The sequence below is a fragment of the Cicer arietinum genome, chromosome 2, assembly GCF_000331145.2.
Source record: "Cicer arietinum cultivar CDC Frontier isolate Library 1 chromosome 2, Cicar.CDCFrontier_v2.0, whole genome shotgun sequence".
NCBI classification, from domain to species: domain Eukaryota; kingdom Viridiplantae; phylum Streptophyta; class Magnoliopsida; order Fabales; family Fabaceae; genus Cicer; species Cicer arietinum.
Window position 1 is genome coordinate 33,213,578 of NC_021161.2, and position 21,425 is coordinate 33,235,002.

The 21,425-nt window shown below is 31.5% G+C and overlaps 1 long non-coding RNA gene across 6 annotated transcripts; it reads left to right on the forward strand.

Annotated features, from left to right (window-relative positions):
* Nucleotides 1–16,927: 16,927 nt before the first annotated feature.
* Nucleotides 16,928–20,828, forward strand: LOC101501489 (uncharacterized). 6 transcript variants are annotated; one of them, XR_012162014.1, is made up of 5 exons: nucleotides 16,928–16,942; nucleotides 17,798–19,462; nucleotides 19,677–19,825; nucleotides 20,219–20,395; nucleotides 20,600–20,828. It is a non-coding gene; the product is annotated as an uncharacterized lncRNA (long non-coding RNA). The 6 variants fall into 6 exon arrangements; XR_003471132.2 differs by lacking the exon at nucleotides 16,928–16,942 and adding an exon at nucleotides 17,409–17,615; XR_003471131.2 differs by lacking the exon at nucleotides 16,928–16,942 and having other exon boundaries at nucleotides 17,419–17,838; nucleotides 18,944–19,462.
* Nucleotides 20,829–21,425: the final 597 nt, after the last annotated feature.

Consider the following 21,425-nt stretch of genomic DNA (forward strand, 5'->3'; position numbering starts at 1 on the left):
TAAATTATCATAGTTTTATGATGCTTTTAATTTTATTGCATAAATGAGTACTTGATGAAGTAGTTATGTAGCACAGACATTTCATATTGAAATTGTGCTTAGTGTCTAATATTGATACAACACATGTAATAAATGGGGGATCATTCTATCAAAGTTTAATTAGTTTCAATTTTTGAGTGCTTGATTGTTGGGTCGCTGATTTGTGATACTTGTTGTTGCCTTTGCAAAACAAAATATTAATAGTTGCATTTTTGAATTTTGAGTTCTTTATTTTTTTTCTAAGTTTAACTAGTTTCATGTTATACTAAAGTATTGAGTATGTCTGAAAAAGCGGGTTCAATATGAGTTTAATGTCTACTTACATATTACTTTTTCAGATAATAAACTAAGTATTGTCATGAGATGGTAGACCTTCCTCTGATTCTAGTTACCGACCGAAGGATCATGGAGCAACATCACTAGAGACTATAAGATGCTTTTATGAACTTCTAAGTTTTATTAATTATTTTCAATGTTAAGCCACTCCATTAATGCTTTCGTTTTTGAATTTTAAACTAATTTATGTTAGTGCAAAAGTGCTTTCACCTACAATCCTCTGGTTTGAAGGCGCACAAACACGAGAACGGGGGTTGAATTGTATTTGTCAAAATTAAGACTCTTTTCTTAATTCTAGTTTTGATTTGTTGACTTAAATAGTTTTACGAATTAGAGGCAGCAATAAAGCATATAATGCAGATGTAAAAACAACACACAGGATTTTATCCCGATTCACCAACAACATAATAGCTACGTCCAATCCCCCCACACATATTGAAATATCCACTAATTCAAAACCTTGACTTACACAATACTGACCCTACGAGTCAATCTTATCAAAATAACCTAAACCTACAAATTTTTTAAGGCAACGCACACATTGACTATACAAGTCAAGTCTTCTCTACACAGCCTGAAACCTACAAATTGTTAGAGGAAAACTATCCACTTGACCCTACAAGTCAAGTCCTCTCAACACAATCTGAGATCCAAAGATTGCTTGAGCCACACTAAAACCACTATTGGGCAGAGTTACAAAGAATTAGAAATTGATTTGGTTTTTGTTCTACTAAGCATATTTGATACAATGATTTTCTCACACTACAACACTTAGAATATTTTACTTTGAAAGAGTGTTTTGCTAGAACTTAAAACCTTAAACTATGAATACTTGGAAAATTTTGAGCTCATGAGGTTTTTCTAAATAACTTTGGTTTTTAGGATTTTAGAGTTTGTTTAGTTTTTCGTCATTGTTCTTTACCTTTGAATGCTATTTATAGGAAAAAGTAGGGTTTCAATTTTTTCCCTTAAGAATTATGAATCGTATCTCCGTTCCAACTTAGTCAACAATTATTTCTTCCAAAGATAGTTCTGATTGATATGATCCTGATAATATGACCGTTAGGAAAAATTTTATTTCCCAATGTTATATAAGTAATTCTTCTAGAAAGATATTGTGCATATAAATTGATACACTTGAGTCTTCCTTCATACGCTTGATTTGATTTAGGGGGAACAATTCTAGGCTTCTTCTTGGACTTCAGAAGTAACAATACGACTAAGTCCAATTCAATATTTTGCTCAATCTATTAGAGCCTTTGACATCAGATTCGTTAACTTTTCTCCATCAGAAATCATTGATTTGATTATTGGAGTCAGATGCTGTGTTGTTAGAACAATTATGTTAGAGAAAAAACTGCATGACTTAGAATTAGTGGCATGAGCAACTTAACCTTTGTTGCATTATTAGAGTTAGTGCATTTTTAAATGTTGCTTATCAAAAGTAGCATTCTGAAACTTTTTGCAATTATTTGAGCTAACGGAACATAAGCTTCAAAGGCAGGCTTGAATAATAGCTTTGAATTTTAGAGTCATATAGAAAGTAGACTTTATCAAATGCATGCATAAATATTGTTCATCAAATGCATCCTAACAGGAAGTACGTTTCAGTCTTCAAAGACAGATGCGCATAATCATAAGGGGAAAATCTTCAGGGGTAAATGTGTGCACACAATAACACGTGCATTGACTAGGTTTGATTTTGCTTCCTCGAGTTGTTTCCTTGAGTCTTTTCCTCTGGTTGTTTTCTCTAGTCGTTTCCTCTGGTTGATTCATTTTGATATCTTGTTTAAAATCTTGGTTCCAAAAATCACCAATTTGCTTCTTATATCTACTTTCGGTTTCTTCTTATGATGTTGTTTATTTTGATTTTTCCCAGTCTAATTCCTACACAATTAATGAAACAATTAGTGCAATATTATGTTCTCCAAAATACATTTGTTAACATCAAAACCACATAGAGGTAATGATCAAGGGAACGACTTGGTTCCAACAATGGTTGATCTTTTGATGATAACAAAAACAAACAAATGAAGAACAATTATCCCCAAACTATTTTTGCTAAGTGTGTAATTTAAGTAGAAAGGAAAATAGTTATATTAATGACTATCCACTCTAAAGAAGCATGACTTTCAAGTATATTAGAGATCTACTAATGGAGCAAATTGTAATATAAAAAAAGTGTTATTGCAAAGATGAGGACAACAAAGTATGTGTTCCGATATAAGATATTTCATCTAATAATTGGACAAAGACAAAGGTACAACATGACCTCACTTCACTTCGTTTCTCTAAGTCTGGTACATGAGAAAATTTGTGTCCCAAATGTCTCTGGAAATGCAAAAGATGGCTTGGTTCAGTTGCCTTTGATGATTGCAAATATGTTATGTTCTAGTTACCTTCAATGAATGTGAATATGTCTTGGATCGTTTGCTTTTGATGAATTCAACAAGCCTCTGATTGTATGCCTTTGATGAATTCATCATGCGTATGTTCATTTGCCTTTGATAAGCATGATGAACATGTGATTGACTCTGCCTTTTATTAATAGCATCAAGTGTCTGATCTCTTGACTCTTAGTTACTATGTATCATATGAAAGAAGTCAATGCTCTGAAAAAGTCAACGCTTTATTGTAAGTCATCGCTCCTAAGAAGACAAAGCATTTACACATTCTTTGATGTACATCCTAAATCTACTACTTGTATGAAGATCTTAAGATATGCTCTGACCATCGTATCCTTTGCTTACTTGTCCTCAATACAAAGATACATAGAATCATTCAAGGATATATATGTGGATACATATTAAAAATTGATCTTCTTTGAATGTTGATTGAAGATTTTCAACGTTAACATTCTCAACAAACATTTCATATCTATATTTAAGAAGAATTCGCTCAACTTTTTACGAGTGAGAGAGTGTGAGAGTGAAAATGAAAAAGGCTATGTGTTAAGAAGAAAATTGATAAGAAAACATCAAACAAAAAGAATGGATGAATTATCTTCTTAATTGAGAGTAATTAGAGTTGATGTAAATTAGTAAAAGTGTTCTCACACATTTGTACTAATATAAGACTTAATATGTTACATCCTCTTAATGAGAGTTAGAATCCTAAAAAAAAACTTTGTGTCAAATCAGACACAGACTAGAATTGATGAAATCATTCTGATAGTGACAACAACCCTCTCATCTTTAAGAGGTACCTGAAAAGGTACAATGACTCTCATGAACCTCAATGGAAGAAAGTTGAAGAAGCTTCTAAGGAAGACAACCTATAGAGGCTAGAGAAAAATACTCAAAGCTTAAAGAGGAAGAGTAAAGAATACTTGTATGCTATTTATGGAAATAGTGGATTAAGCTCTCCAATGTACTAAGGCAAAATATCTCTGTAATGAGAGGACAACATGTACTAACAATTTATTTTGAACTAGTATAAAAATATATTTGTTCTTCTATCCTCTTCTATTTCTTGTATTTTAGTTCTTTATAATTCAACCTTATCTGTTTAAACCCATTTTATAAAAGTAAGTTTAATGTTTTGATGAAGAACGATTTTTGTAAAGAAATTGAAGCAACTTTTAGAAACAAAAAGCTCAATTCGAACCCCCATTTCTTGTCTTTTCTAGCAGCTTCAATTTATTTGTTATTTTTTAATTAAGTTGGATTTATGGATACTTTTGAGTAGATTATATAAATGAGATTTTATCATTTATAATTATATATTTGTATATTTTAATTATATGAATGATATTTATGAATATTTTTTATTGTAATTTAATATTAATTGTTATTTCATAATCTATCGAAATTAAATGACTGAAAAATGTAAATAAAAAAAAAACATAAGTTTGTGATGGTTTGACTGTCGCAAAATGAACATAGAGGTGGTTGTGAACTGTCACAATACTATTAGGGGAAAAAATTAAGTTTAGCGATAGTTAAAACTGTTGTAAAATTTTCTTAGAGGTGGTTAGTAACTATCGTGAATATTGCCGACAATTGGAACAACAATTTTCAGAACTATCGCAAAGTAGCTTTGTGACACATATCTAGGACAATTGACTGCTATACTTAAATTACATTGTAAAAAACAAGACTAGGAAGACTTTGGCTTCTATATTAGAAGAAACTGCAAATGAATCTATATCTCCTTCTAGTCCTGATCTCCTGGATTAACTAGTGGTTGCTCTTTTTGCACCATTGCAGTTTCCTGTGATCATTCTACAGGTGATGACCCCTCTCTTAGAACTATCTGATGTTGCTACCTCAAGCTATGCAAAGTATGCCTCTGAAGGCCTCGTTGCCAATCCCCCTGCAACAACATTTAACCCTGCTCAATTTGTTAAGAAGGAGGACTTTAAAAGATATGAAGATAAAAATGAGGTATTTATGGAACAAACAACGAAATAAAAAAATAGAAAATAGAATAAAAGAATCACAATAGATATTAGAAACATATATAAAGTCATAAAAGTAACAAGTCAAAAGCATAATATATAATAATATAGTCTAATCAAATAAAAAAGAAACACATGATTATTTTTAGGTTCATTTAATTCACACACACACACATATATATATATATATATAAACAAAAAAAAACATATAAAACTCTAATCTTATTGTTCTTATTTGAGATCTTACGACTTTGAGCTTTCAACAAAGAAAATGAAACCCTAAACATAAAATTATTAAAAAAAAAACTAACAAAAAATCATAAACTTTCAAAGAGTACTTTTTATTAGTTACTTTGGGTTAATCGAGATGAGATCTTGGAGTGGATGATGAGATCAAAACATTCTTATATTGAAAGACTAGGGTTTGAAAAAAAGAAGAGGATGAAGAGGGTATTCTCATTGAGAGGGTGAAGATGATATGGAAGAAGAGGATGAAGAGTGTATTCTCATGGAGAGGGTGAAGATGATATTCTCACTAAATTTGGCAGCTGGAGTTTGTTATTGTTTGATTGTATTAATGGTACTTATAGTGAAAACAAATATTTTGGGCTTGTATTTTGGCATCTTTTCATTTGTAATGGATTTTGGCCAGATTGTGTAGAGTAAGATGGTCAGTATATTAATATGGCAGTATACTTCTGGTTCGGATGGGTTTGGTTATCGATTATCTAGAATTTTTTACCCGCATTCGCCCACCCATAACTATACAAACTTGACTTTGTTCGCCAAACCCATTGACCCGAACTCACCCGTTTGCATGCAGGCCATGCAGATCGAATTGTTTTGGGCTGGTTTGGATTTCTTGTCCACTTCTAATTGTAACAAGTAGCATTAATTTGATATTGCATAAGATCCAAGTGAGTCGCTGCTTGCTACACCTTTAAATGTAGGTTAAAAAAAACAGGATTGTTCCATTCCTTAAGGTTGGTTTTAAGATTTTTTTAACTTAATTTTCAGCTATCACTAGCATAGGAAAACCTGTGTGCTGAATGTTTCATCATTGGTTGATAAGATTGCTACACTTAGGGTTGACCAAACACATGCGGAAGCTTAAAATGAATTTTATTATGAAGCCTCAAACGAATTTTTTAAATTTTAACTTGATATCACTAAATTAATATAATTGATATCATGTAATATTTCTTTTTCAATTGATTGCATATTGTTGAGACAATATTAAATTTAGAAAAGATTTATATGTTTTAATTTTAAAAATATTAAAATCTGAGATCTTTTTAAAGTATTTTATTTTTTGAGGCATTTTAATTAAAAAAAAAAAATTATTTTTCATGAATGATTAAAAAAATTGTTTTAGTAGTCTTACCCTCAGGTTGGCTTTGGCTACGGTCTAGGTGGGAGACCCACATCTTTAAAAACGTGAAATTGTAAGCTTACCTAGACACATTATTTTGCAGGCACAACATAATAAGGTAATGATCTAAATCCGATAAGATTAGAGAGGTACAGGAGACACCAAAGCCTTTACTGTTAACTGCAAAGACTTTCATATTGACATAATTAAGTAAACTCTTTGGAAAATGCTGCTAATTTGTCCCTTGTCCTACAATAAAGAAAAAAACAAGGTTTATTTTGAAGAGAATGCCTTTGGAAATCCAATTTCGTTGGGGAATTTGCTATTTATATTCCAAAAAATGATATTTATTGGACCAATTTCTTTGCGCTTGCTCTTGTTTGGCACCAACTTATCCAGCACCGCCTACCTTATTATTCATTTTATTCTTATTCTCACTACAAGAAAAACAGGATTTAGCGTCGGCTGAAAGCTGACACTAATATGCCAAAAACCGACGCTAATAGTGATTTAAAGTCAGATTAGCGTCGATGTCGGGCCTAGGCTAAAACGATCGAAGCTAATGACTAGCGTCGGCCAAACACCATCATACGCTATATTAGCGTCGGCCAGGCCTACGCTACAACGACACTATCAACAAAATTCATACATCCGATGCTAAAAATGTCATTTGACACGTCAGCTAGGGGGAAAATGGTTGCGTCGGAGGGCCGACGCTAAAGTCAACCAACTATAGTCAACAAAATATGTAGCATCGGCCAACCGATGCGAAAGTCAAATTAAAAGTCAAGTGTATTTATAATGTAGCGTTTGACGGATCGACACTAAGTTCAAATTTATTTAGTTTTTTATTTTTAAATTTTTAGCCCCTGTTTTAATTTCATTTTATTTTTATAAAATAAATGATAGCTAAGAAACATTAAAAGTCATTGCATTGACAACATAACAAACGCACCAGAGTATTAAATAACTTAACAAAGTATCATGTGTTCTGAAACTACAAAATAACAAGATAGTATCGAATAACAACTTTAACAAAGTTACTTAATACATAATTGTCAACAAATTACTACAAAAAGTAAGCATAACTATGACATTAAGGTTCATCCAGCGACAGGTCATCCAAATTATGATCGTAATGAGTATGCGAAGGAGGATGACTCGTAGTAGATGATCCACCAGCTTATTGACAGTGCAAAGCGTCAATTTTATCTCCAAAAAATTGCTTTAATGCATCAAAATCATTCTCTAACTTTTTTGAACGCTCCCTAGCCTCTTTAGTGACCTTGGTAGCCACTTGAGCTTGGGCCACTGCATCCTGAGCAATTTGTTCAGCTCTAGTTCTAGTTGCCCTCTCCGCTTCTAAAGACATCCCAGTAATAGAATTAGAAGGATTCTGGGAATATTGTGTAAGCGATACACACTCATGTCGGACGTTAATAGACAAGTCTCATGTATCATAAACTCGACCACGAGTGCGACCCCCTGCAGATTCAGTCCATAACTTAAGTATTGTCCCTCCATCTACCTCTTTAGCACTTTCTTCACTTGTTTCGCCAAGTTGTGTTTGTACTTCCTCCAATTTTTTTTAAATGTTTCCTGATAAACGGAATAAATTAATAACGTAATATATGATCAAATTTCTAAATGAGATCATATTATTTTTTGGTTGATTTGTAATATAAAGAATTTGCATAAAGAATTTACATAAAGATTGATTGGACAAAAATCATTCGTCCATACCCATTGACAAAGATTGATTGTCATGACCAAGTTTATCAGCTACCTGATCCTGTTGCACTTGATCTGCCCAAGTCTTCTCCAAAATATCAATGTGTTTTTGTACATTTGGAGGAATATTGTTATTATGATATTGAACCTCAAAATCATTCTCCTCCACCTCAATCTCTGCATCAAATTCCTCATCGTGTAATTGAGTTTCTTGAACATTATCCTCGTCTGTCTGGGGCTTTCAAGTGTCACATATTGAATCAAGAGATCCATACATGTTTTTAGAGATCATGGAGAGGCTAGACTAAATAGTAGACGACTAAGGCCCAAAGAAACATAAAGAATACCTATGTACCTTATCAAAGCGAGTGATGCTAGCTTGCTGAGAAGACCAAATTAGTGATAATTCTAAGAGAGGTTTAGAGAATAGAACTCGGGTACCTTTGCAAGAAGGGTGGATTTGAATTGTTAAGAACACAAGTTTGATGTTGATTCCTTGAAAGGCGAACAATACTCAATTCAAGAAGAAAGTGGAAGACGAATATTGAAGAAATCCAAAGACTAAACTTTTAGTGGCCTTAAGAGACCTTGTAACACTAAATACTTGGGGAGACAAGGAAACAATACTCGTTGCTTGGAGAAGTATAGAGACTACTATTTAGGAGGTGAGTGAATCAAAATCTAAGAATTTGATAATGTGTGGGAGGTATATTAGACTAGAATTTGCGTGTACCTTTATGACCTAATAGGTTATATTTTTATAGTTACTCTTTCTAGGATTTTTGAAAGATCCTCATTATGATCATTAGAGGGGAGATCTTTGATCATTGGGTCTCCTTATGATGTTGGATGCATGTCCCTTCAATCAAAGGCATGTAAGTGCCATCTAATGGTTGTGACTACGATATGATTACCATGAAGTGATCCACAATGATTGTATAGGTGAGCTATCATGTTCATCACCATTGAATTCTCTCTTCGTCCATCTTTTGGTCATGATTAGAATTTGGAGGTCCAAATGACTTAAGATGGACTTCTCTCGGATTCCATCTCCTAGAAAGGCTTTCCCTAGTCTCAAGAAGGTTCTATGATGTTATTTCATTGCGCCAAGTAAGCCTGGATTTGTGTTGGGTTTAGCCTACTAATTTGTCTTGTGAAAATCATATTTTTTAGTGATTTCTCTCATTCCTTAAAGGTCTTAGATCCAATAGTTGTTAGTAGAAGTTGTATAATCAACAACCTTAAGAAGCTGATATGGAATTTGCATTGATTTAAAACTGATACGTAATTTGGATTGATTCAAACCTAATATGTAAGTTGATTTGAAGAACAATTACACTTAATTTTTATTTTAATGACAACAAAGTATATATGACAACAATTTATACTTTATCATATTTTCTAAGTGTACATATACTCTGATAAAATATTTTAAGCATATTCTTATGAATGGAGATACATTATACATTTTTCCTCTACTAAGCAATTGAGCTAATCCTCTAAAGAACACATCTTTTGTTTTATCATTATGATGAATCTGATTGATTCATGTGAACAAACAACTTAAAACAACAAATTGATCCTCAAGTCAATGCTTCGATAAAGCAACAAACTAATACTCTACTTAAGAAGATAAGAATCTTGACAACTTCGCTCTAGAAAAGTTGATGAGTTCACTTGAATCCCATGAGATTGAACTAGATAAGGATGAACCTAAGGAAAGTTAAAAGCTAAGGAAGAATAAGAGGAAAGTGACTCTGATGACCAGATTTAAGATTCAGATGGTGAAGAATTGTATTTATTTTAAAGAAATTACAACACATGTGGTGATAGTAAAGACAAATTAGACTTGACTCTTAAGGATGCTCACGATACATGACGGGATAAACACTTATGTTCCAAGATCTGACTCTCAAGAATGAAGGATATCTTGGTTTTGGAGGAAATCAGAATGGTAAGATCATAGGTACATGGACAATAGGTAATGGTTCTCCATCCTATATACCAAAAAATTTACTTGTAAAAGGATTAATGCATAACCTATTGAGCATAAGTTAATTAAGTGAAAAGGGTTATTATGTAGTCTTAAGTCAAAAGTCCTCTAAGGATATTAGTCAAAACGATGGATCAATACTCGATACTATTCAAAGGAAAAATAACTCATATTAAATAAATTTGTGAGATTTAGAAAAACAACAAGTAAATTGTCGCATGCTAGTGAATGAAGAACAATTAATCAAGCACAAAATATTGGGACATGCTAACTTTGAGAATGATATCAAAGTTGAACAAACTCAATGTAGTTAGAAGATTGCCAAATCTGAATATAAATCAGATGTTCTTTGTAATGCAAGTTCAAAAGGCAAATAGACAGAATCATATTTCACTTATGTTCCAAGATCTGACTCTCAAGAATGAAGGATATGTTGGTTTTGGAGGAAATCAGAATGGTAAGATCATAGGTACATGGACAATAGGTAATGGTTCTCCATCTTATATACCAAAAAATTTACTTGTAAAAGGATTAATGCATAACCTATTGAGCATAAGTTAATTAAGTGAAAAGGGTTATTATGTAGTCTTAAGTCAAAAGTCCTCTAAGGATATTAGTCAAAACGATGGATCAATACTCTATACTATTCAAAGGAAAAATAACTCATATTAAATAAATTTGTTAGATTTAGAAAAACAACAAGTAAATTGTCGCATGCTAGTGAATGAAGAACAATTAATCAAGCACAAAATATTGGGACATGCTAACTTTGAGAATGATATCAAAGTTGAACAAACTCAATGTAGTTAGAAGATTGCCAAATTTGAATATAAATCAGATGTTCTATGTAATGCAAGTTCAAAAGGCAAATAGACAAAATCATATTTTGCTTCAAAGAATATTTTTCCACTTCTACACCATTTGAACTCTTACACATTGTTTTATTTGGTCCTGTAAGGATAACCGCTATCAATGTTAAAAAGTATGGTTTCATAATTCAAACTCCTTTTTCTTGTGTTTTTCTTACCTTCAATTTGTACAGATTTCAATCTCTTGGTTGAGCACTTAACTGTGTGTGGGAAAAGATCCTATTTTTGGTTTGCTATAACTAACTGTGGTGGTGAAGCTACAGGTGGCAATGTTAACATGCCTAATTTGTTTGATGGAGATATATTTGAATACTGAAAGGAAAGGACATGTTGAGAAGTTTCTACATCTCACATGATCCTAAATTATGGGATGTAGTTGAAGATGGCTACAAAACTTCCAAATATGAAGCTTATGTTGGAATAACCAGAAAAAAAAAATTGAATGTAGATAAGAAGAAACAACGCATAATGCATTATAAGTCCATAAAGTTCATGATGAATGCAATCACAATCAAAGAATTCGACAAATGCAGTAAACAAAGAAATAACTAAAGACCTTTTTTATGCTTTATGTCTTAACTAAGAAAAAAGAAAGCAATCATAGGAAGCAAAGGTAAACCTTCTAGTAATAAAGTATGAGTTTTTCCATATGGAAGAAGATGAGGATATTGGGAAGATGTTCTCCAGATTCCAAACCATAGTCTTTGGGATAAAGGTCCTAAAAAAATCTATACAACAATTGATCATGTTAAAAAGATTCTAAGGAGTCTTCCAACTATTCATGAAGCTATAGATCTCGATAAATTTCCTCTTGAATTGGTGATGAGTTAAATCACGTTCCATGAGAAAGAACTACTTGAGGATGAACCAAAGAAAAGGTTAAAGCTACTTGTTCTTAAATCTAAGGGAAACAAAACTAATTCCAAGTCTCTACAAGTTAAGAAAGAATAATATTAAATTGAATTTTGTGTCTAGAGTAAAGAATCAAACGATAAAGAGATATCCTTTATTTCAATGAAATTCCAGCACACGTGGAATAAGAGGAAGAACACACTTCCTAGAAAAGAATGCAGGCGATCCAAAGATAGCAAAGGAAGAAAAGACAAATCAATAAAGAAACATATTATCTTCCATGAGTGCAAAGAGCTAGTACACTACAAATCAGAATGTCCCAAGCTTGAAAAGCGAAGTTCTAAGGAGAAAGACTTCAGAGGAAAGAAGAAAAGTCATATTGCTACCTGGGATGATTCTCACGACACATTTGATGAAAATGAAAAACAAGCAAATATGACTTCGATGGCTAGTGTTCACTCTGACTCTAATGATGAACTTATAACCATGTTAAATGAATTTCTAAATAATAGCCACAAAATTTCCTCTAAACTTAAAATTTATAAAATGATTTATTCCATCATAATGGATGCGTACAAAATCCTTGAAAATAATTTTGAAACCATAAAAAAATAAAATCATACTGTGAAGGAGAAGATTTCAAAACCCTAAAAAAATGTTTGTAACTCTGTTAAGTATGAAAAAGCTTCCCTAAAGTTTCTCGCAAATGACATAGATATAAGAAAACAAGCATCTATGAGCTATGGTGTTAGCAAAAATAATAGTAAGGTATCATCCAAGAATCAAAGGAGGAACCAAAAATAAATAAATAAACTGAACCTTGTGTTCTTTTTGTTTTAAGATAGGTCATGATAAAAGAACTTGTCCTATGTTGAAATCATGAAGAAGAAAAAAAGAGAAACCTTTCAGAACTAACAAACTAGGACCTAATTAGTAGTGGGTACCTAATTAAAAAAATGATAGTCTATATTGCATAGATATATAGAAACAAGATTGAAACACCAACCATGGTTCCTAGATAGTGGATGGTCACGACACATGACATGAGATAAGCTTATGCTCCATGACCTGACTCTCTAGGATGGAAAATATGTCAAATTTGGAGGAAATCAGAAGGGAATATCATAGGTATAGACATAATAGGTCATGGTTCTATAACCTCTATAAAAAATATTTTACTTGTGAAAAGACTAATGCATAACCTATTGAGCATAACTTAATTAAGTGATAGTAGATATGATGTTGTCTTCAATTAAAAGTCCTATAAAGTTATTAGTCAAAATGATGGATCCATAATCTTTACTAACTTAATTAAGTGACAGTGGTTATGACGTTGTCTTTAATTAAAAGTCCTATAAGGTTATTAATCAAAATGATGGATCCATACTCTTTAATGGTCAAAGAAAACACAACATTTATAAAATATATTTATTTGATTTAGAAAAATAAGAAGTAAAGTGTCTCATGTTAGTGAATTAAAAAAAAATAATATGGCACAAAAGATTGGAGCATGCTAAGTCGAGAATTATCTTAAAGTTGAACAAACTCAATCTGAAAATATAAATCAAATGTTCTTTGTAGGGCACGTTTGGAAGGGAAAACATATAAAATTATATTTTCCTTCAAAGGATGTTATTTCCACTTCTAGACCATTTGAAATCTTATACATTAATTTATTTGGTCTTGTAAGGAAAGCCTCTATTAGTGGTAAAAAGTATGGATTCATAATTGTTGATGACTAAATAAGATGGACAAGTGTAAAATTCTGAAGACACCAAGATGTGTAACAAGAAGTATTTAAAATCTTCTATAAACAAGTGCAAAATGAAAAAAGATTTTGATTCACAAAAATTCGTAGTGGTCATGATGGTGAATTTGAAAATAAACCTATTGAAAAATTTTGTGTAGTGAATGAAATTTTACACAATTTCTCCTCCCCTAGAACACAACAACATAACAGTGTTGAAGAAATGAAAAACAAATCTCTATAAGAAATGTCACGCATCATGATACATGAACTAAATGATGCAAAACACCTTTGGGAAGAAACAGTAAATAATGCATGTTATGTTCATAATAGAATCTATATAAGACATATTAGAAATAAGACTCTTTATGAACTATGGAATGAAATAAAATCCAACATTTCTTATTATCACCAATTTTGTTGTTCTTGCTTTATCTTGAAATACAAATGAAAATCTTGGCATGTTCGATTCAAGATCACATAAGTGAATCTTTTTGTGATTCTCTGAATGCTCAAAAGCATATAAAATATACAATAAAGAGATTTTAATTGTTGAGGAAACAGACAAGTCTCCCTCATATGAACTAGTAGATGACTTTGATAACATATCAACAAGCAACAACGTTCCATTTGTTAATCAAAGTTAACCAAAACCTAAGAATGGATGGAGATATACATTATCACATCCTAATACTCTGATCATAGGAGATGCGACTGACCTTCTAAAGACCAAATTTGCATTCAAATAAAAGTCAAACCCCCATTTCTTATGTTTTCCAACATCTATAATTGGTATTAGAGCTTTGTCTTTTGATTGAGCACTTTACCGTGTAAGAAAAAGAATCTTTTCTATCGAAAATATCATGTATATGGTTTGACTTGTTTTACGTTTTTGGTTCAATCTTATTTTCAATTTACTTTTGAAATTCAAATTTTAAAATTCTTTCAAAAAATTGGTTTAGCAAAATCAGATTGTTGAAGATTGAAATTGATATATGCCTATAGATAAAATACATTTGCAGATAATCTATTTCTCAAATAAAAATTGCATATTTTTACAAAAGTAATTTCTTGGAATAGTTTTCTCGGAAATCATTTGTATAATTAAAACTTTTGAAACTTGACTATTTGTGTTAAAGTCAATCTTTTTACATTTGTATAAATGAATTTTAAAAATTGACCTTATTTGAATTTGATTAATCTTTTATCATAGTTCTATTTGTATTTTTGAAACTGTTAAAAAATGTGCTTCAATGAAGCCTAGTAAGTTAATCTGAGAGAAAATTTAATATGCTAATATTGAAGTTTATCTGTTGATACAAAGAAGTATTAGTCAAAACAACATAATTGTTAATGCAAGATAATGAGAACCTTATAATACATTTCAATAATTTTGAACCTAACGAAATAGCGAGAAATTTATTAAAACTTCAATGAGCTATGATATGTATTCAAATGTGCAGGTAATCCTTTAGAAAAAATGATAAAAAATGCAACCTCGCTTTCAATATTATGAAGGTTGAATGGTAATAGGTTGAAGATCTTCATCAAAACAATAGTTGGAGGAGACACACATCTTCCCTTGATTGAAAGAAAGATGAAAGTCAACTATGCTTCTTATTGATAGATCAATCAGAACAAATAATCTAATCATCCATCTTTGGGGAAAATTTATTCCTCTAATGGTTCAAATATTTTCATCTGATGCCATTCATAGATGACATAACAAAAATGGTCATGAACAAGATTATCCTTAAAGAAACTTGAACTACAAGTAAATGACCAAAATTCCCTCATGGAAGATCATCATTTGATTCCTTCACTAGAGAATTCAGGATAGTTAAATGAGGTTATTTGATATTCAAATACCTCTGTTAGAACCCATTTTTTTTTTTGAAGAACTATGACCGTACTTATTTTGATGATAACTGATTAAACATGTAGTCCCAAATCAAGTGAATTTCATATGACCCTACATTGTATCCTCTTGTGATTGGACTAAGTTGAAAAAACGCTAATACTTTTCTATGAAGTACTTTTTTTTAATTCTGGTGAACGCGCCCTGATACGCGTTTCTAGCAAATACAAGAAATTCTCCGATTCATCGACGTCTGTTGACTACATAAAAAATATGATCGTTTGCCGCTGATAATCGCATCAAACATCTAATCGTGTGACTGTAGAAAATAGTGTATACTTTGATGAAAATCAATACCCTGATAGAAGACAATGCTTTGATGATAGCCTATACTTTGAAGAAGACATGGTTCTTGGGCATCCTCATATAAACACAATGAATCCGTTTTTTGTTTGAAGGTTTATGAGACATGCTCATATTATTCTATGCCCCATCTATCTTCGTATAAAGATACACATAATCAATTACAAGGACTTGTTTTGACAAATTTTTAATGCAAAATAAATCTTAAGAGATTTGATACGAAACTACATGATACAAGCTAATTTCTTGCAATCAGGACAACGACCAGATACCTTTAAAATCTCTATAAAAATACTTGCAATCCTTACTTGAAAAACATGAGTAACAACACACAGCTTAATACAACTTTGTTTTACATAGTGCTGAGAAATATTTTTCTGAAAGTACAACTTTGCAAACTCCCTCTTGTGAGAGATTACTTTTAGAAAATCTAAACCTATTCTTTGGTAACCTAGCCTAGTAGTGGATGCATCCTTCAATAGCTTGACTGCATTGCGCTAGAACGTTGAGAAGACTCGAACTTAGTCGATTTGACTAGTAAGTATTCACTTGAAGTGTAATTCAGTGGTGAATTAGTGGATTAAACCCTTCAAGTTTAAAGGACTGGACGTAGCTGTCGTGTTGGTGGTGAACCACGATAAATTGAATATGTTATTCTATTTTTTCTGTTCATCCTCCCTGTTCTATTTACTTTAGTTCAATCTTTTGACAAACGTTTTAAAAATAAAACATAATTCAACTCCCTTTCTTGTGTTTCTCGTTCTACAACCTCATCATCTGGTCAAACTCATGGAAACATCATATTCTCAAAAGAGATGCTTTGGAAATCCTTTAATTGCAAATACTAATGTTATTCCTCTATTTGCTCGAAGAAAATATATTTTCCTCTAGTGTATAATGTGCTCGAATCATCTAAGAATAATTATTATGAAGTGAAAGTGAAAAAAAGGGGATTGCATCGTTGATGCCTGTCTCAGCTAAAAGAATGATCTGAACCAAGTTAATTCTGCATCTGGTTAGAAGATTATCTGAATGAGAATGGGCTAATTTTGGTAAAAAAGAGTAAGGACAAATTTACTAAATTATCCTTGTTTATCAATAGGTCAGATACTCTGTAATTTATTTTAATTTTTAAAGTTATAGTACTTGTTTGGTTTGTCTACCATATCTTCTGTCGAGGTTTTTCCAGGAAATAATTTCATTCCTTTTTATTGTGTGTTTCTTCTATTTTACTTTTTCCGTATTTATTAAAGCCATTCCTTTCTCGTGTTTGCTTTAATAAGTTGCATGTAGGCTATAGTAGTGGTGGTACCGCTCGTCTGTCTTGAAAAATATTTTTTGCCCTTGATCATATCTCGTGTCCGCTTATTTTAAGCAATATAGGTAAAATCTTTATATTTTATTCTACCTTTCCCTTTAATATTTAAACTCCTCCTCTCTCAAAGGCTTTTCAAAAACCATTTTTCTCTTACCACCCTAATCTTTTTACTTCCAAACGTTTAAAACTGAAGTCTTTTAGGAAAAATTAGTTCAATCCCTTTATTGAGTCTTCTTCTTCTTAAATGATCATTCTCTCACTACAAGAAAATTTTTGTATACTTATAATTATCTAAAGTTATTCCGTGGATAAAATAAAAAAAAAATCCGTAGGTAAAGTTAAAAAAGCAACTCAACCTTGAGTTGTCCAAATTTTTTCATATTTTGTTTACCACAAATTATCAATAGATAAATAAAGATAATAGTTTTAATTGTTCTACGAATTGTCAGTGTGTAAAGTAAAAGTAAAATTTTGTTTATTATTTTAAGTTTTTGTTGGAAGATTTTTTTGTTGAGTTAAAAAATTCATCATTTTCACTTCACTAAAGAAACTAAATCATTCTCACTTCACTAAAAATACTAACTCATTCTCACTTATCTCTTTTCCACCCTAAACTAAAAACCCTTCTTCTTCCAACCCCTTCCACCTAGATTTCACCTTGTCGCCGCACAGACCTCTCTGGCCACCGCTTCAACGTCTCATTCACGGGTTCTCTCGTTCTTTTTCTTTTGTTCTATTGTTCGTTCTCTCTCTCGTTCGCTCTTTGTTCTCTTTCGTCCGTTCTATGTTTGGTCTCGTTCTCTCGTTTTCTCTCTCTAATTTGTTTTATTTTCATGATTATTTGTTGAATAAATGAAGGAATAAATGGTTTATAATTGATTTGCAAACCCTAACTCGATCTGTCACTGGTTTTTTCACAGCTCATTGAAATCACTAACATATCAAATTCATTATTTCACAGGTAAGAACTTGAAAATCCCTAACTCTTCTAGTTTAATCCTTTTTGTGTAACTGAAACAAATAAAAAATGAATGGCTGTGGTTTTGTTTTTTTCAATATCAAAGCTGAATATTTTTGACAATTTAGTGGTGAATTAGATGTTTGAATTAATAGTTTGGTTTGCTAGAATTTGTGGTTGAATTAATAGTTTTCACTATGAAATGGAATTAGTGACTATAAATTGAAATTTGAGGTGAATTGAAATGAATAACTATGTATCCCATTTTTCAATTTTGTGTTTGACAAATTAGTGGTGAATTGAAGTGAATTAGTGTTTGGTTTGCAAGTCAGCTGTGAGATTTCGATTATGTTTTAACTTATAGAATTTCAATTATTTTTTAATGAGTTCGACTGTTATGTGTTTGGATCTTCCTGCTATTATTAAGTTGTTAAGTTGGTAATTTGTAAAAAGAAAAAAACTTGTCAAGTAGGTAAATTAAATAAAGCTATTGTCCTTAAGAAGAGCCAATATATTTTAATATTGAATTGTGAACAGGTTATGTATTTGTCACGATAGCTTGAAAATTTCGTGATCATAATATTTTTTAATTTATACATTCATAAGTCTTATTTAAACAAAGAGTGAAGTTTATAGAAGTTACCATTACATTCCTTCATATTGAATTTTGAAGCAGTCACTTATATTTGTCCATGTCCTTGGTTGTATGGTGGTAAGCTAGATAGATATATTTTAGCATCCATGTAGCCTACCAACTTGGGTGACTTTTGGGTGATTGGCAATTGAATTTGGTTTATGCATTTGAATAAATGGACCAGACAATTTATTTGTTGAAGATGCTGATTTTCTGCATCCAATTCCAATGGCTTGTGTTCTTTTGATTGAGTTGGTATGTGACTTGTTATCTATCATTATATGTTTAAATGTTTATGATTGTTATCTTGATCCTGTGTTGACACATATTTGAAGGATTAATTTTGATAATGTAACTAAGTATTTGATTTTGCAACAAGGCCTGATCTAATTTGCATTTCCATGGAAACAATAATGTGCATTCTTTTTTCCTTTCTTTGATGATTTCTCACAATGTTGTTACCTATTTTTCCAGATAAATAATATGAACTATGGTTGCTGGAAATTACTGATTTGATCTCTTGTCTAAAATTAGAATTTTGATGTCTAGTAAAAATATGCAATTGAAGTTAATTTGGCTATTGAGGTCAATGTTTGGTAATCATCAAGATGAGCTTTTTTTTTTCTTTCTTTTTTAGTTTATTTACACATTGTTTATTAATTTTTAAGGATGTAATGTGTTTATAAATTGTTATTTTTTTTTAGGTTGTTTGTAGTTCATTATTAGTTAGAATTTAATTTTTGTGTGGATGGGCATGTTGGAGAAGACTGCATTTCACTTCCAAGCTTTTGTTTAGAATATAAGCAAAAAACTAGTGTCATAAGAAGGTTGTAGAGTTCTTTTAATCGGTGCTCCTAAGCAAAAATGGACTGCAGAAGAAGAGGCAACTCTAAAAGCTGGAGTAGTCAAATACGAGGCTGGAAAATGGCGCACCATACTTACGGATCCATAGTTCAACACTATTTTGCGCATGCGTTTAATGTAGATCTCAAGGTATGTCTTTTCAAGGTTTTTGCTTGTTGTGGGAAGTGTTACAAAGTAAGATGTATTGTTATGTCAGGTTTGTGATCGATGTTGTCAAATAGCGACACTCTAGCATAATGGAATTTAAACAACTTACTACTATTCTGCAGTATGTTATTTAGTATCAAGTGTTGTCAAATACTAGTAGCTATAGCTGATTTGAACAAACTGTTATTTTTTGCAGTTTGCGGTTGACAACATTGTTTGAGATCGATGTTGATACTACTGCGTGTGTTGAATGATCAACTGTTTAGTTTCTAAAGGATTAAGAAATAAATGCAGAGTTCCTTGCTTTGAATTTTGAAAAACTTGCAACATTCATTATATATTGAGGTGTGTTTCTATATAACTATATATGCTTTAAGTTGTAATATGTGAACAAGACAAATGGAGGAACGTTACTGTGACAGCAATATGGGGATCCAGGAAGAAGGAAAATGGATTATTCATACTGTTGAGAGTCTCATGTTGGATGTGATATTGTTTAAAAAGGTGTTATAAATGGGAGACATCTCTCATCTTATAAGTTGATTTTGTAGGTGTAGTAGTATTTGCAACATGTTGTGTACTATCTACATAGTTTTATTATAGTTGTGGTGAAATATTTATGATTTTGCTTATGTAAAATACGAAGTGTTCAATATATTGGCTCACATTATTTTAAGCAATTTGGTGTGAGTTTATTAGCTTATAGTTTATTTAATAATACTTTCATCTACCCCACAGGTCCGAAGAGATGGGACCAAGATGACCCTTGCTCAGAGCAGGAAATTGTCTCAACTTACAACTGATAATGCCCAATGGGAGGATTGACAACTGCTGCTATAGGTGTTGTTAGAGGAACAGTGGTACAGATTGAAGTTGATGATGAGGATGAATGCAAGGTCATTCTTCTTGTGCATGGTAAGTATGGGTCGTACCAACTTTGACAATTTAATGTAGTGTGCATGGTATCTATCTACTCTTTTGATCGATTATCTTTTTCCCTGTTGGTCAAAGATAAAAAGCCTCATTTTCTCGATGGCATTGTTGTTTTCATTAAGCATACATAGCCAATTATGCCAATTAAAGATCCAAAATCTAACATGGCTGTAATTTCTCCTAAAGGATTTGTCAAAGCTTTAGAGAACTTGCAGGCTCAAAACTTGGTGATATTTTAGGCGTCGAAAAATCAGCAGAATAGGTATCACTTATTCTCTTGTAATCACATGAGTACGCACTTATTCTCTTGTAGACATAAATGTAAAGGTTTTACTACACTTGATTTGGTTATCCATGGAACAAGTGTCAAGCATTGAACTCGTTTGCTTATATAATAATATCTTATGTTTTTATATATTCTTAAGATTTTTCAACTTAAATGTATTAATTATATATATGAAGTTATATTGTGTCTTATGATATTTAAATCTGTTGTAGTTGTTTAGTATCTGTAAATTGGATGAGAGTGTGTATTTGATATTTTAAATTTTTTTTCTATTATGACATTACTCATGGAAATGTGATATATGTTACGTTTACCTATGACATTTTCGTGGGTAATGTTTTTTATTTTATAGTCTGAGATTACTCATGGAAATGTCATGGGTAACATTATCCACAAAGAAGCCATGTGTTAGTTTACCCACAGAAATATAATGAATAAACATAACTTAAGGCATTTTCGTGGGTAATATCTTACTTATGAGCCAATTATCTACGAACCCGTGTCCGTGGATAACTTGTAGATAATTCTTGATTACTCGAAGAGTTTTCGTCGATAAAATCAATATTTTCTATAAGTAATGACAAATTTAATTGTAGTGTTTTACATTATACTCTTAAAAAGACTTTAAGATATGTATAAAACATGAACTACTCAAATTAAATATTGAAAAGATCACAAATCTTAAATTCGTTACATCAATGAAATACAATTAACATGATGGGTTAG